The sequence below is a fragment of the Mustela lutreola genome, chromosome 5 (genome assembly GCF_030435805.1).
Source record: "Mustela lutreola isolate mMusLut2 chromosome 5, mMusLut2.pri, whole genome shotgun sequence".
NCBI lineage: Eukaryota > Metazoa > Chordata > Mammalia > Carnivora > Mustelidae > Mustela > Mustela lutreola.
Window position 1 is genome coordinate 73,098,439 of NC_081294.1, and position 16,621 is coordinate 73,115,059.

The 16,621-nt window shown below is 40.8% G+C and overlaps 1 protein-coding gene across 2 annotated transcripts in view; it reads left to right on the top strand.

Annotated features, from left to right (window-relative positions):
• Positions 1-16,621, top strand: part of SEC24A (SEC24 homolog A, COPII coat complex component) — a 69,310-nt gene that overhangs the window by 723 nt on the left and 51,966 nt on the right. The window lies entirely within an intron of this gene.

Below are 16,621 nucleotides of genomic sequence, written 5' to 3' on the forward strand. Positions count from 1 at the left end.
TTGATTGCCAGAGGTCTTTACTCACTTGGAAAAGTGGTCGGAAACACCTCTGAACCTCTCTCGAGAGTGTACATGTGGCACTGCACTTTCTTAGTTGGTGTTAGAGTTAGTTTTATGCCTCTTCTAGGACTCTTTAAATTGTCTTACATGGTGATTGGGTAAACTTACTATAATTGTTATATTAGAGAAAGAAAGATTTTTTGCCAAAATCTTTCCAAGTTACTGATTTACGAATAAATCTTTGGCTCATCATAACAAAACTAGTAGAATAAAACTAATATACTTAAAATGCCCATTGTAATCTAAGATTTTTGAGAAGTTCAGGAAAATAGCCAGTGACTAAAATACCCAATTTACATTGTGTTTAGAGAAGACTAGTGTTTCTTTACAAAGAAGGCTCTAAAAGACTTTTAAAAATGTCTTGAGTAGGCAGGTATGTAGGCAGAAGCAAGAATAAGTGTAAGCACTGTAATGGTATTAAGTTGAATGAATTGTTCCTTCTCATACTTGTGGTAACAGATTAAGTAAACTGCATTTGATTCTAGGCTATTTAGTAACATTTACACTGAGGATGAAATCATTTTAAGACTTTAACTTTGAGGCAGAAAAACTGAATATGTCATATGATTGCAGACAACCTCTCTTCCTGTCCTTCCTGCTGCTTTCTTGCAGTGTATTCAATAAACTTCTATATCCTTAAAAAAAAAAAAAAAGTCATATGGCTACGGCTTTTTCTTATAATCTATAAAGTGCAGTTTTACATGAGCAAGTCCTGCAAATACGCTTGTCAGTTTATATTTAAGTGCATTGTGATAATTTTGGTGTTATACTGAAGGAAGTTAGCCACTGCAACATGTAGTATAAAAGATTTTGTCACCTCTGTTGGCTTAACTCTGTCCAACAGACATTTGTTGCACACTTTCTAAGTTCTGTCCTTGGGAATGTAAAAGAAAACAAGAAAACAGTCCCTGTGCACACATTGCCCAGGGCCAATTGAGAATTCACTTAGAAAAGGAAATCCTTAGACTACAAATAGCATTTTGAAGGTATAATTTTGAAAGTCTTTATTATCCCCATTTCTAAAGTTTTTGTAGAATTATTTTCAGTAAAATGGCTAATGGCGTGTGCTGGGTTTCTTTGTTGTTCATCCTGCTAATAATAAAGACAGTAGGGATGCAGTGAACAATTGGAGAGGGTATTTCTCTAGAAGGTGGAAGAAAGAGTTCAGTGTTGAAATTTGATTTTATTGGTTAACTCTTTTAGGGCAGTTATTGGTCCTAAAGTATCTTTTGAATACTCGTACTGTAGATTTAAAAATATATATATTTTATTTATTTGTTTGACAGAGAGAGAGGGAACACAAGCAGGGGGAGTTGGAGAGGGAGAAGCAAGCACCCTGCCAAGCAAGGAGCCTGACACAGGGGCTGTATCTCAGGACCTGGGATCATGACCTGAGCTGAAGGCAGGCACTTAATGACTGGGCCACCTAGGCTCCCCTGAATACTCATACTGTAGATTTAATGTAGCTTTTTATTTTTTTAAAAGATTTATTTATTGGGGCACCTGGGTGGCTCAGTGGGTTAAGCCTCAGTGGGTTAAGCCTCAGTGGTCATGATCTTGGGGTCCTGGGATCGAGCCCTGCATCGGGCTCTCTGCTCAGCAGTGAGCCTATTTCCACTGCCTGCCTCTCTTCCTACTTGTGATCTCTCTCTCTGTCAAATAAATAAATAAAATCTTTAAAAAAAAGATTTTTTTGTTTGTTTTTAGGGAGGAAGAGAGAGAGAGAGGGCGTGCAAGCCTGAGTGCACCTGAGGGCGAGCCAGGGGAAGGGCAGAGGAAGAGGGGTAGAATCTTCAGCAGACTCTCTGGTGAGCACAGACTACCAGGAGGGGCTCCATCTCACGACCCTGAGATCATGATCAGAGCTGAAATCAAGAGTCAGATGCCTAACTGACTGAGACACCCAGGCACCTGTTAATGTAGCTTTTTAAAAATTACAGTTGATACATAATGTTAAATTAATTTTGGTTATGTAGCATTACTGATTGGACTTTTCTATGTGCTGTGCTTATTTTTACTACAAGTGTAGCTACCATCTGTCACCATACAATCCTATTACAAATACAATTGACTATATTTCCTAGGCTGTATCTCTCATCCCCATGACTTACTCATTGCATAGCTGGAAGTTTGTACCTCCCAATGTAGCTTTTTTAAATTGCATATTACAGGGGCGCCTGGGTGGCTCAGTGGGTTAAGCCGCTGCCTTTAGCTCGGGTCATGATCTCGGGGTCCTGGGATCGAGTCCTGCATCGGGCTCTCTGCTCGGCAGGGAGCCTGCTTCCCTCTCTGTCTACTGTGATCTCTCTCTGTCAAATAAATAAATAAAATCTTAAAAAAAAAAACTTAAAAAAAATTAAAAAAATAAATTGCATATTACAGTTCAGTTGAATATTCAGATACTTTTTAGAAAATCAAAAGACTGAATAGTTACCTTTTCCATTTTTCTGTAACTTATTGTGGTATTTTATAGTGTCATTATATGTAATTCCTGACACACCAGGACATTTTTTTCTGTGGTAGATTGTTACATTGCAATCTAAAGGTTGTCTAGACAAGTTTTTCTAAGTCTGTATAGATTTTTTTTTTTTTAAAAGAGCTTTTATTTTTTTTAATTTATTTTTTTAAAGATTTTATTTATTTGTCAGAGACAGAGGGAGAGAGAGCGAGCGAGCACAGGCAGACAGAGAGGCAGGCAGAGGCAGAGGGAGAAGCAGGCTCTCTGCCGAGCAAGGAGCCCGATGTGGGACTCGATCCCAGGACCCTGGAATCATGACCCGAGCCGAAGGCAGCTGCTTAACCAACTGAGCCACCCAGGCGTCCCAGTCTGTATAGATTTGTGTACACATAGTTTCTTTGCAAAAATTGACAATGAAACTGTAAGGCTATATAAACTGGCATATCTTCATCTCATTAATATGTAATAAAGCTAAAGGCAAATAATAACTCCCACTCTTTTTTGTTAAAGATTTAAAAAAAAAATTTTTTTTTAAGTGATCTCTGTACCTGTGTGGCTCAAACTCACAACCCCAAGTATGAATCCCATGCTTTACTGACTGAGATAGCCAGGTGCTCTTCATGACTCCCACTTTTTTTTCCTTTTTTTTTTTTTTTTTTAATTTGAGACAGAGGAAGAGAGAGAGAGTGCATACATACTCTGTGGGAGCGGGGCAGAGAGGGAGAGGGACAAGCAGCCTACACACTGAGTGCAGAGCCCAACATGGGACTCCATTTCACAAACCTGAGATCATGATCTGAGCCAGAATCAAGTTGGCTGTTTAATCAGATGAGCCACCCAGGTATCCCATGACTCCCACTTTTAATTAGTTGGATTTTTTGACTACTTGGATCAATTTGCCAAGGCAGTTTCTAACTGTAGTTTTACTAATTTTATTTTTTGGTAATATTTACATAATGTTCACTTTCTCCCAAATATAGTAGAGGTCTCAAAGGATATTTGTCATCATTTGTACCACCCAGATACCCCTGGTTTAATGTATGTAATTTTTTAATTTTTTGAAGAGTTTGTTTGAGAGAGAGAGCAAGCAAGCACACAAGCAGGTGGAGAGGCAGAGAGAGGAGAAGTGGACTCCTCGCTGAGCAGGGAGACCGATGTGGAGCTTGATCCCAGGACTTTGGGATCGTAACCTGAACTGAAGGCAGGCACTTAACCAGCTGAGCCACTGAAGTGCCCCTAACATATGTAATTTTGTAAAATAATACCTTTCTGCCCTCTGGACTATAAAAGCTATACAAGCAAGGCTATCTGCTTTTGCACATCGTCCTCTCTCCAACTTTCCACATGGTATCTAGCACATTTGAGGAATTACCAGTTTCATTGAATGGAAGTTTTAGAATTAGGTGTTTTTGAATTTAAGTCACTAAATATGTATTCACGTAATACAAGATTAGAGCTCATTTCCAAACTCCTTTTTTTCTGATGTATTTTTAGTGTGTGTTTTTTTTTTTTTTTTACAATATTAACTAAGAAAATAGAATATGTTGGGGGTTGTTATTTGGTCATCAATTTAAATGTTAGACTTGTGCCATCTGCTGTAGGCATGACAGAATGTAGGTCTTTTTTAGTTTCATTATGATGTAAACCATGTTTTTTTTTTTTTTTTTTAAAGATTTTATTTATTAATTTGACAGAGAGAAATCACAAGTAGACAGAGAGGCAGCCAGAGAGAGAGAGAGGGAAGCAGGCTCTCTGCCGAGCAGAGAGCCCGATGCGGGACTCGATCCCAGGACTCTGAGATCATGACCTGAGCCGAAGGCAGCGGCTTAACCCACTGAGCCACCCAGGCGCCCCAATGTAAACCATGTTTATGATTGTGTATTTGATATAGAAAATCTCTAGTTATGAACAAAGCATGCTACAAATAAAATTGGCATGTGGTCTGTGATTGTTGTGGCCTTTTCATATTTTCAGTAGGGGCAATAACTTTGGACTTCCAAAACTTTTTGTGTATCTCTGTGAGAACTTTTGGTGTTGAGCTTCATGTTTGTCTCTGCTGATAGACTGGAAGTTCCTGAAAGACAGATATAGTAACCATAAGAACTAACATTTATTGTTTACATATTCCAAACCCAGTGCTAGGTTACATTATACCCATTATCTCATCTAATACTCACAACTGCACTGTGGGGTAAGAACTGTTAAGTACTGACAAGGAAACTATGATGCGGGATGCCTGGGTGGCTCAGTGGGATGTGTGTCTGCCTTAGGCTCCGGTTGTGGTCCAGGGGTTCTGGGACAGAGTCCCCCATCTGTTTCTCCCTCTGCCCCTCCCCTGTGCTCATGCACATGCGCATTCTCTCTCTCTCTCTCTCTCTCTCACTTGCGTGCTCTCTATCTTGAATAAATCAATAAAATCTTTAAAAAAAAAAAAAAAGGAAACTGTGATGGATGGACAAGGAACTAGTTTAAGGTCACACAGCTAATAAATTGTGGAAACTAGATTTCAAGCGTAGGCAGTCTTAGTTAACCACTCTTACTCAGTTTATCTGGTTGTTATATCTGAATCTCAGGACCTAGCACCTGGAATTAGAGCCTGAATCAAGGATCAGAACCTTCTCTTTGGTTTCTTTGTGTAGGTGGATGCATATGATTATAGTAAGCTTATATTTTTCAAAATGGCCACGTAGCTTATTCTCCCTTGGATTATAATTATTATATAACCTGACCCTCACTTTTTTTAGTATATAGTCCGTTTCTTTGCTATTTCAACATCACATTTCATAAATGTTTTCCAGATTTTGTAATTGCTCCTACCCCACTTAGATTCCTTGCATTTGCTTTTCTCTTTCCATTGCTTTCTTTTTTTTTTTTTTTTTTAAAGATTTTATTTATTTATTTGACAGAGAGAAATCACAAGTAGATGGAGAGGCAGGCAGAGAGAGAGAGAGAGAGAGAGGGAAGCAGGCTCTCAGCAGAGAGCCTGATGTGGGACTCGATCCCAGGACTCTGAGATCATGACCCGAGCCGAAGGCACCGGCTCAACCCACTGAGCCACCCAGGCGCCCCTTTCCATTGCTTTCTGAGTGCTATTATTTTTTAGTGACTGACCCACAAGTTGTACTCACACAGTGGCATCCATTTGTCGCACTTTAAGTTTCATTTGGTGAGCTCTCTTAGTGATCAGAATATATTTAATGTGTGGGGTGAGGTGCTGAATGAGATTCTTTCCCAATATTTAATTTATCATTCAAACCTGTTGTATTTAAAAATACCTACTCAAAGGGGTGCCTGGGTGGCTCAGTGGGTTAAAGCCTCTGCCTTTCGCTCAGGTCATGATCCCAGGATTCTGGGATCAAGCCCCACATCGGACTCTCTGCTCAGCAGGGAGCCTGCTTTCCTTCCTCTCTCTGCCTGTCAAAACAAAAACAAAAACAAAAACAAAAAACCTACACAAAAAGAAGGAACTTGTCAAGGTTTAAGGAACATATTGCTCTCTCAAATGGGATATTTTTGAATACTTGGTCATTTTTCTCTGACTTTTACTTATACTTCTGTGTATGACACCATAATTAATAGAACCATACTCTGGAGAGCCTTGAATTAATTTAAATTGGTCATTCAGTTGAATTCATGTATGATTGATGGAAAATGTAAACTGTCCCTGGCAAATAGTATGTATTTACTGAATGGATTAATGAATGAATTGCTTAAGAATACAAAGAGTGCTCGTCTTTTTGCTTGAAATTTTAGGGAAAACCATTCTTGGCGCCATCTTTTCCCTTTAGTATTAAATTTGCATGAAAGGGATAGTTTATGGATTGTGCTTTTTTGACTGTCCAGTAGGCTTTCTTGAAGAAACTTGTAAAATTAAAATTTATTTTGGGGGCACTTGGGTGGCTTAGATGATTAAGTGTCTGCCTTGAGCTCAGGTCATGATCTCCAGGTCCTGGGATCAAGCCTGGCAGGGTCCCAGCTCAGCAGAGCTTCTCCCTATCCCTCTGCCTCTCCCCTTGCCTGTGCTCTCTCTGTTTCTTCCTCTCTCAAATAAATAAATAAAATATCTTTAAAAAATAAAATTTATTTTTTATTCATTGGAATAGTATACTGAAGTTTTTTTGAAAATTTTTGCATTTTAGATTTCATTAGTAATCATATATCAAGGCATTTTGGCACATCAGTGGTTTCTTCATAAAGTTTCTTCTGATGTACATGAGAACCCCTAGGACATGACATTTTTACTAATGGGGGTTCTGGGATCCCATTGAGTGCAACAGAAATGGAATTTACAGGGGCAACTGGGTGGCTCAGTGGGTTAAGGCCTCTGCCTTCTGCTTGGATCATGATCTCAGGGTCCTGGGATTGAGCCCCACATTGGGCTCTCGGCTCGGCGGGGAGCCTGCTTCCCCACACCCCTCTGCCTGCCTCTCTGCCTGTTTGTGATCTCTCTCTGTGTGTCAAGTAAATGAGTAAAATCTTTGGGGGAAAAAAAAAAAAGAAATGGAATTTACAAAGTTGGAACTTGTATCTCTTTGATTCTGAAGCTGCTGTTTGGGTAATTGAGTAGCAATCATTTACTTTTAAAGATTTATTTATTTATTTATTTACTTTGAGAAAGAGTAGGGGGAGGAGCAGAGGGAGAGGAAGAAGCAGAGTGCAGAGCCCTCCACAGGGCTTGATCTTATAACCCCAAGACAGACCTGAGCCGAAATCAGGTCAGACCCTCAACCTACTGAACCACCCAAGTGCTGCCATCTGCTTTTATTTTAATCTCTTGTTTGCATCTTTGCCTCTTTACCTTCTCTAAATTTGGCTTCTATTTCCACACATCCCCCAAAACAGCTTTAAATAAGGCTACAGATGACTTTTTAGTTATTAAATACAAAAAATATTTTCATTTCTCATATTTTTCTTCTTTTTTTTTAAAGATTTGATTTATTTATTTGACAGAGAGAGATCACAAGTAGACGGAGAGGCAGGCAGAGAGAGAGAGAGAGAGAGAGAGGAGGAAGCAGGCTCCCCTCTGAGCAGGGAGCCCGATGCGGGACTCGATCCCAGGACCCTGAGATCATGACCTGAGCCGAACGGCTTAACCCACTGAGCCACCCAGGTGCCCCATCATTTCTCATATTTTTCAAGCAGCATCTGATGTTCTTCATCACTACTTGTTTCCATTTAAGACCCTTCTGATTTGTCTTTTTTTCCTCAACAGCAGTATTCTTTTTTTTTTTTTTTTAAAGATTTTATTTATTTATTTGACAGAGAGAAATCACAAGTAGATGGAGAGGCAGGCAGAGAGAGAGAGGGAAGCAGGCTCCCTGCAGAGCAGAGAGCCCCATGCGGGGCTCGATCCCAGGACCCTGAGATCATGACCTGAGCCGAAGGCAGCGGCTTAACCCACTGAGCCACCCAGGCGCCCCTCAACAGCAGTATTCTTAATTTTCTTCTTTTTTTGAGTGCCTTTTTTCTCCTCTCTCTTCTTTAAAATTTATTTGCCAGAGAGAGGGCATGATCAGGGAGAAGTGGCAGAGGGAGAGGGAGAAGCAGGCTCCCCACTGAGCAGGGAGCCTGATGTGGGACTCAGTCCCAGCACCCTGGGATCCTGAAGGCAGATACTTAACTGACTGAGCCACCCAGATGTCCCTTCTTTTCTCTCTTTCTTAAATATTGGTGTTTCTCAGGTTCTGATTTGGTTCTCTTCTTTTTCTTTTGTTCTTAATAATAATAATAGGGATGCCTAGCTGGTTCAGTCAGTATAGCATGTGACTCTTGGTCTAAAGGTTGTGAGTTTGAGCTCCATGTTGGGTGTAGAGATTACTTAAAAATAAAATCTTTCCTGGCTGGCACAGTTAAGTAGAGTATGGGCTCTTGTGAGTTTGAGCCTCAAGTTGGCTATAGAGATTATACAAAAAAAAAAAAAAAAGAAGAAGAAGAAGCAAAAAAACTTTAAAAATTTAAAAAGAAAACCCCCAAAATATTTTTTCACATCATTTCTGTAGCTAGGTTTCTTCTTTTCTTACTCTATGTATACTTCCGGATGTCATTAATCCCCATGGTATTAAATGTTGTATATGTGCCAGTGATTGCCAAAGTTATAATCATAAGCTGAAATCCATCTCTTTGGCTGCAGATAGATGTCTTTCTGTTGTACATCTGTACTTGGATTTCTTGGTGACACCTGAAAGTATATTTAAAATAATTCTTTATTCCCTCCTCCTTTTGCTGTTCTCTATCTTTCCCAATTCTTTTCTTCTCCTTCTCTCCAGTGAATGGCACTGCTGTCCACTGAGTTGTTCAGTTTGGAATCTGGGGAGTTATCCCTGATTGCTTCCTCTATTCACTTTCTTCACATGAACTCAGATATTCAGTTCCACATCAAGTCCCATTAGTTGTATTTCTTCAGTCAGTTTTTAAAACTTACGTATGGGTGTTAAATATTTGTTTGCAACTCTAATGTTAAATTTTTTTAAAAAAAAGGTATACAAACACAAAGCTAGGCTTAAACTTCATATGTTTGTAGGTTCTGTACAATGTAAAAGTAAAAGTTAAAATAAAAACATCTGTAAAAGCAGTACAGTTCAAAGTTAACATATTAAATAATGTGATGGATTATGTCGGGTTGAAGCCAAAACTGATTGGATTGTTTTAATTTTGTACGTGTTGGAACATCATTTGGGGGTTATCATGGTCAGTCTTCTTTTCTTTTTAAAGTCAAGTGTTGCCTGGGTGGCTGAGGGGGTTGAGCATCCAACTTGATCTCAGTTCAGGTCTTGATCTCAGGGATGTGAGTATGAGGCCCACCTTGGGCTCCATGCTGCTCATGGATCTACTTAAAAAAATGCGGGGCACCTGGGTGGCTCAGTGTTTGACTTTGGCTCAAGTTGTGATCTCGGGATCCTGGGATGGAGCCCTCCATTGGGCTCCACACTCAGTGGGAGTCAGCTTCTCCCTCTTCCTCTGCCCCATTTCCATTCATTTTTCTTTCTCTCTCTCTATCTCTCTCAAATAAATAAATATAATCTTCAGAAATTGAAAAAATAAAGATGAAACTTGTTTTCAGTTGTGGGGGAAGAACTTTTCCTACACTGTTAGATTTGGTGTTTGGGGGCCTGTGAATTAAACTGGCAAGAGACAGAGATCAGTAAGAGAGAAGATACCATTTTTTTATATATAATGAGAGTTTACAAAGATGTGACTCAAGGAGACAGATAGAATTTGGAATTTAGGTACTATCCTTTCTTTTTTTTTTTCCTGGATTTTATTTATTTATTTGACAGAGAAGGAGAGCACAAATGGGGAGCGGGAGAGGGAGAAGCAGGTCCCCACTGAGCAGGAAGCTGATGTAGGGCTCAATTCCAGGACCCTGGGATCATGACCTGAACCAAAGGCAGACATTTAACTGACTGAGCTGCCAACCACCCCTTAGGTGCCATCTTAATAGCAGAAGGGGAGAGAGAGAATGGCACTTACGGTAAAACAAAATGATTTTTAGGAAAAATGGGGCCCTTAATAGAATTGATGGGAGATTTGATAGTTCTGTGGCAATATGTTTAAGTGTGGTGTGGAGACTTCTCATTTCAGGTGATAGGAGTCAGTTATCTCTGGTTGTTCCTGGGCTGGAGATTTATGATAATTGAGTTTTTTGGCATTCTTTTGGGAGGCTCTGCTTTTGGTTGACTAAGAGATTTAAGGAACTTATGCCCTGTGCTCAGAATAACTTGTATATCACAGTGCTGTGTTCTCAACCCATTCATAATCTCTGATCTCTAATTTTGATGGACTACTTACTTTATTAATGACTTCAGAATAAAAAAAAAATTAAAATCATTTTAAGTAAGCTCTAAGCCCAGCATGGGGCTTGAACTCATGATCCTGAAATCAAGAGTCACATACTCAGTTGGTTAAGTGTCAGACTTCAGCTCAGGTCATGATCTCAGGGTCCTGGGATTGAGCCCCATGTTGGGCTCCCCACTCATCAGGGAGTCTCTCCCTCTTCCGCTGCCCTCCCCCGCTTGTGCACACACTGGCTCTCTTTCTCTCTCAAATAAATAAATAAATAAATAATTTTTTATCTTAAAGTCATACACTCTACTGGCAGCCAGCCAGGTGCTGCCTTATTTTGTGCATTTTTAAAAAGGATTTTATTTATTTGACAGAGCGTGTGTTGGAAAGGGGGAGAGAGGGGGAGAGAGAGAATCTTAAGCAGACTTTGTGTGGAGCATGGAGCCCCATGTAGGGCTCAGTCCCAGGACCCTGAGATCATGACCTGAGCAGAAACTGAGAGTTGGACTCTCAACTCTCAACCTACTGCATCACCCATTTGTGCATATTTTTTTTAAAGATTTTATTTATTTATTTGACAGAGAGAAATCACAAGTAGATGGATAGGCAGGCAGAGAGAGAGAGAGAGAGAGAGGGACGCAGGCTCCCTACCGAGCAGAAAGCCCGATGCGGGACTCGATCCCAGGACCCTGAGATCATGACCTGAGCCGAAGGCAGGGTCTTAACCCACTGAGCCACCCAGGCGCCCCACCATTTGTGCATTTTGATGATGCTTGGCTTTCATGTGGCTGGACCTGGATTGAAGGCCTTTTTTTGCATTTAGCCTATGATAAAACAGTAAATAAAAATACAAAATGAACCATGAAATCTTGTGATAAGATTAGGCTGTGAAATATCTGTTTTTACCCATAAGACCCACAATATGCTTATGAATTAACTTTTGACAAATGTTTTTACTTCTTTATATTTATTTATTTATTTTTAAAAGATTTTATTTACTTATTTGACAAGAGAGATCACAATTAGGCAGAGAGAGAGTGAGAGAGGGAAGCAGGCTCCCTGCTGAGCGGAGAGCCCCATGCGGGACTCGATCCCAGGACCTTGAGATCATGACCTGAGCCGAAGGCAGCAGCTTAACCCCCTGAGCCATCCAGGTGCCCATATTTATTTATCTTTGACAAATGTTCTTACTGATTCAAACATCTCTATATTCCCATGGCTGCTTTTTATTTAGTCAGTGGTTTCTTGTCTGGACTACAGCTGTAGACTCCTTTCAGTCTCTGATCTCTTCTCTAATCCCTAAGAGGTTCTCTTACATGCAAATTTAAAATGTCTCACAGGTAGCCTTTCCAAGCCTCCCATTGCTCTTAGGATGAAATCCAGACTTTTTTTTTTTTTTTTAAGACTTTATTTATTTAAGAGCTAGAGAAAGAGAGAGAGAGAGTGAGAGCACACACCTGGGGCGGAGCAGAGGTTGAGGAACAAGGAGACTGTTCTGAATGTGTAGTTGGACTCAGGGCACCATCCTATGACCTTGAGATCACAACCCAAGCCAGAATCAAGAGTGGGATGCTTAAGTGACTGAGCCACCCAGGCGCCCTTGAAATCCAGACTCATTAAGGGAAAAATTCTGAACTTGTGTTGCACTGCAGAGATTTGCTCAGTCACTTGTCTTTTGTTCTGTTATACTGAACTTCTTTCACAGTGCCTTTGTATGACCACAGGCTGTTGTGCATGTTGCTCCCCTTTCTGGAAACAGTCTTGATACTCATTTTCCTGGAACTAACTCTGATTATCTCTTAAGATCTTAGTTGAAGCTTCCCTTTCTCAGGAAACCATCTTTGCTACCTTTTTGCCTTCTCTTTAGACCAGGTGTTACTTCCTCCGTGCTCTCATAGTGCCCTGGGTTGCCACTGTCACATCACTCTCAATTGTCCTTGCCTGGTTCTTTGCCTTCCAATCTGGACTGTGAGCTACTTGAGGGCAGTGTTGAAGTGGATCTTATTCACCTTTGTTTACTCCAATGATATTTGGTAAATGTGTGTTTTAAGGAAGGAATGAATAGAATGTTCTTAACCATTTGGAATAAAATGAATAATTAGGTTAAATACAGGATTAGTCTTAACTAAAAGAAACACTAGGAAAAAAGATTAGTTCAGATGAAATTATTTGATTTACTGATAAACAGCCTTAGGGGAGTGCTACATTCTTAAGGGCACAAATACATGTTTCTTAGATGAAGACAGCAAACATTTATTGAGTACTATGAGAAATACCACTGTAAGTGTTTCATATAAATCTCATTTTATAAAAAAAGATTTTACTTACTTATTTGACAGCAAGAGAGGGAACACAGCAGAGGGGGAGTGGGAGAAGGAGAAGCAGGCTTTCTGCTAAGCAGGGAGCCCAATGTGGGGCTCGATTTGAGGACCCTGGGATTATGACCTGAGCTGAAGGCAGATGCTTAATCATCTGAGCCTCCCAGGTACCCCAAAGCCACTTTTAAAAACAGATTTATTGAGATATAATAATTCACATACTATACTATTCACCTATTTAAAGTATACAAGTAAGTAGTTTTCAGTATATTCATCATCACACCTGCTTTGCTTTGATTTGATTTGATTTATTTTTAAGTGAGCTCCGTGCCAACTCTGGAGTGCTATGGGAGGGTTTGAACTCACAACCCTCAGATCAAGACCTGAGCTGAGATCAAGAGTTGGATGCCTATGGGCACCTGGGTGGTTCAGTGGGTTAAGCTTCTGCCTTCAACTCGGGTCATAATCTCAGGGTCCTAGAATCAAGCCAGCATCAGGCTCCTTGCTCAGCAGGAGCCTGTTTCTCCCTCTCCCTCTGCTTATCACTCCCCAGCTTGTTGTCTCTGTGTGTGTCAAATAAATAAATAAAATCTTAAAAAAAAAAAGAAACCTACAAAACAGTTGGACACCTAACCAGCTGAGCTACCCAAGCGCCCCCACATTCGATTTTCATCACCTCCCTCCCCAACCTTAAACCCATTAGGTCACTCTCCATTTGTCCCCGGGGTGGGGGGTAGAAGTTTTCCTCTATCTGAGGTTTTCTAGATGGACTAAGAATTAAATACATGAGACAGATTAATATTACATGTGCAGAGAGACCCAATAATGAAATTGAGACCTAAAGAAATGACCAAGGCAGGTACTTTTATACTTTTTAGACAGGCAGTGAATCTGTGAGAAACTGACAGGACAGAACTTAACTTTGAAAGCTTCAATTAGCGGGACGCCTGGGTGGCTCAGTTGGTGGACGACTGCCTTCGGCTCAGGTCATGATCCTGGAGTCCCGGGATCGAATCCCGCATCGGGCTCCCAGATCCATGGGGAGTATGCTTCCCTCTCTGACCTTCTCCTCGTTCATGCTCTCTCTCACTGTCTCTCTCTCAAGTAAATAAATAAAATCTTTAAAAAAAAAAAAAAAGAAAGCTTCAATTAGCAAGGAATAATATTTTTTTAAGATTTTATTTATTTATTTGACAGATGAGATCACAAGTAGACAGAGAGGCAGGCAGAGAGAGAGAGGAGGAAGCAGGGTCCTTGCTGAGCGGAGAGCCCATGCGGGGCTTGATCCCAGGACTCAGGGATCATGACCTGAGCAGAAGGCAGAGGCTTTAACCCACAGAGCCACCCTGGTGCCCCCCCCCTTTTTTTCCGTAAGATTTTATTTATTTAGGGTCACCAGGGTAGCTCAGTCATTGAGCATCTGCCTTCAGCTCAGGTCATGATCCTGGGGTCCTGGGATTGAGCCCCGCACGGGGCTCCCTGCTTGCCGGGAAGCCTGCTTCTCCCTCTCACTTTGCCTGCTTGTATTCCCTCTCTCGATGTATCTCTCTCTTTCTCTCTCTGTCAAATAAATAAAATCTTAAAAAAAAAAAAGATTTTATTTATTTATTTGTGAGAGAGAGCACAGGTTGGGTAGGAAGAGGGATAAGCAGACCCCCTGCTGACCAAGGAGTCCAATATGGGGCTTGATTGCAGAGCATTGGAATCATGACTTGAATTGAAGACAGAAATTTAACCAACTAAGCCACTCAGGCACCCCAGGCATCCTACTCTTGATCTCAGGTCTTAATCTCAGGGTTGTGGGTTTGAGCACTGGCGCCCCAGGCATCCTACTCTTGATCTCAGGTCTTAATCTCAGGGTTGTGGGTTTGAGCACTATGTTGGTCTCCGCACTGAGCATGGAACCTACTTAAAATAATCACTGATAGAGGGGCGCCTGGGTGGCTCAATGGGTTAAAGCCTTTGCCTTTGGCTCAGGTCATGATCCCAGGGTCCTGGGATCGAGCCCCGAGTTGGGCTCTCTGCTCAGCAAGGAGCCTGCTTCCTCCTCTCTCTCTCTGCTTGCCTCTCTGCCTACCTGTGATCTCTGTCAAATAAATAAATAATATCTTTTTAAAAAAGTCACTGATAGGGACGCCTGGGTGGCTCAGTTGGTTAAGCAGCTGCCTTCGGCTCAGGTCATGATCCCAGCGTCCTGGGATCGAGTCCCACATCGGGCTCCTTGCTCCGCAGGGAGCCTGCTTCTCCCTCTGACTCTGCCTTCCACTCTGTCTGCCTGTGCTCGCTCTCGCTCGCTCTCTCTCTGACAAATAAATAAATAAAATCTTAAAAAAAAAAAAAGTCACTGATAGAGATTATATAAATATTTCATTCCTTGTTAGACTATGAATTTATTTATTTATTTATTGGTTTAGACTGTTTATTCAGTAGATTATAATCCACTGATATTATTATTACTTATTTTGACTTTATATTATCTCAGATGGCTTTTGGGTGCCCTTCAAGCTGTCCACTCTGTTTCTTGTATTATATCATTCCTGGGCACTTTAACTTCTGGCACAGTAAGATACTATAGGCTCTTGTACTTTCTAAGATTCCTTTTTTTTTTTTTTAAAGATTTTATTTATTTATTTGACAGACAGTGATCACAAGTAGGCAGAGAGGCAGGCAGAGAGAGAGGGGGGGAAGCAGGCTCCCCGCTGAGCAGAGAGCCTGACACAGGGCTCGATCCCAGAACCCTGAGATCATGACCCGAGCTGAAGGCAGAGGCTTTAACCCACTGAGCCACCCAGGCGCCCCTAAGATTCCTTTTTTGTTTATTGGTTTTTGTTTTGTTTTTTGTTTTTGTTTTTTCTTTTATATTTTGCTAGCCATGATTCCTTTTAGTGGAGAGAAAAATACTTAGAAACCAAGATCTTGTACTAGATGTAATCAGAGAATTAGAATATCTCTGCTACCAGTCTCAGCAGACAGAATTAAGGAAACTACCTATCTATATATGTATTGAAATCCATGAGTTTCAGTTGTAACTCCCAGTGCAGACCCACCCACCATCATTAGGTTCATTCATTCTAGTTTGCCCCTTTCCATATTTGTGACTCCCTTCTCAGAGAGTGAGAGACCTTGCTTCCATTATCCTGTATGGATTTAATTGGTTAGTTCTCCTGTGTGTAACCATTCTCCCATTGCTGGTGCTGCTCTGTCATTCTATTCTACCTTCCTTCCGGTGTGGATGCTTATACCTTTTCCCCAACCCCATGTCTTTAGCACCGAATTTTTCAAGAAAGGAACTATTTTGCTTTTTAGCTTATTTATTTAGATTTTATTATTTATTTATTTAGAGTGTGAGTGAAAGGAGGGGCAGAAGGAGAGAGAATCTTAAGCAGGCTCTATGGTCATTGTGGATCCTCTTGTGGGACTCGTTCTGATGACCCTGAGGTCATGACCTGAGCCAAAATCAAAAGCGGACTGCTTAATTGACTGAGCTACCCAGGCATCCTTAATTTATTTAAAAGTCATGCTTATAAGAATATCCAGCATGGTGCCATATCATGGAATAATTTTTTTATAAACATATAATATATTTTTATCCCCAGGAATGGAATAATTTTTTTTTTACCTTTAAGAGATCCCATCAGTGGGGCGCCTGTGTGGCTCTGCCTTTGGCTTAGGTCATGATCTCAGGGTCCTGGGATCGAGCCCCGCATCAGGCTCTCTGCTCAGCGGGGAGCCTGCTTCCTCCTCTCTCTCTCAGCCTGCCAAATAAATAAATAAAATCTTTAGGAAAAAAAAAAAAAGAGAGAGATCCCATCAGGTGAATACTGTAGCATTTGAAACTAGCTTTTATTACAGTTGATTCTCACATTTCTCCAAATAAAGTCCCTATCTTCATGGATCGTATGTTATAGTGAGGTGGAGAGACTATAAATAAATAACATGTGTCATTTTAACACTAGAAGGAAAAATAAAGCAGGGTCAGAGGTGAAGAGAATGAAAAGAGGTG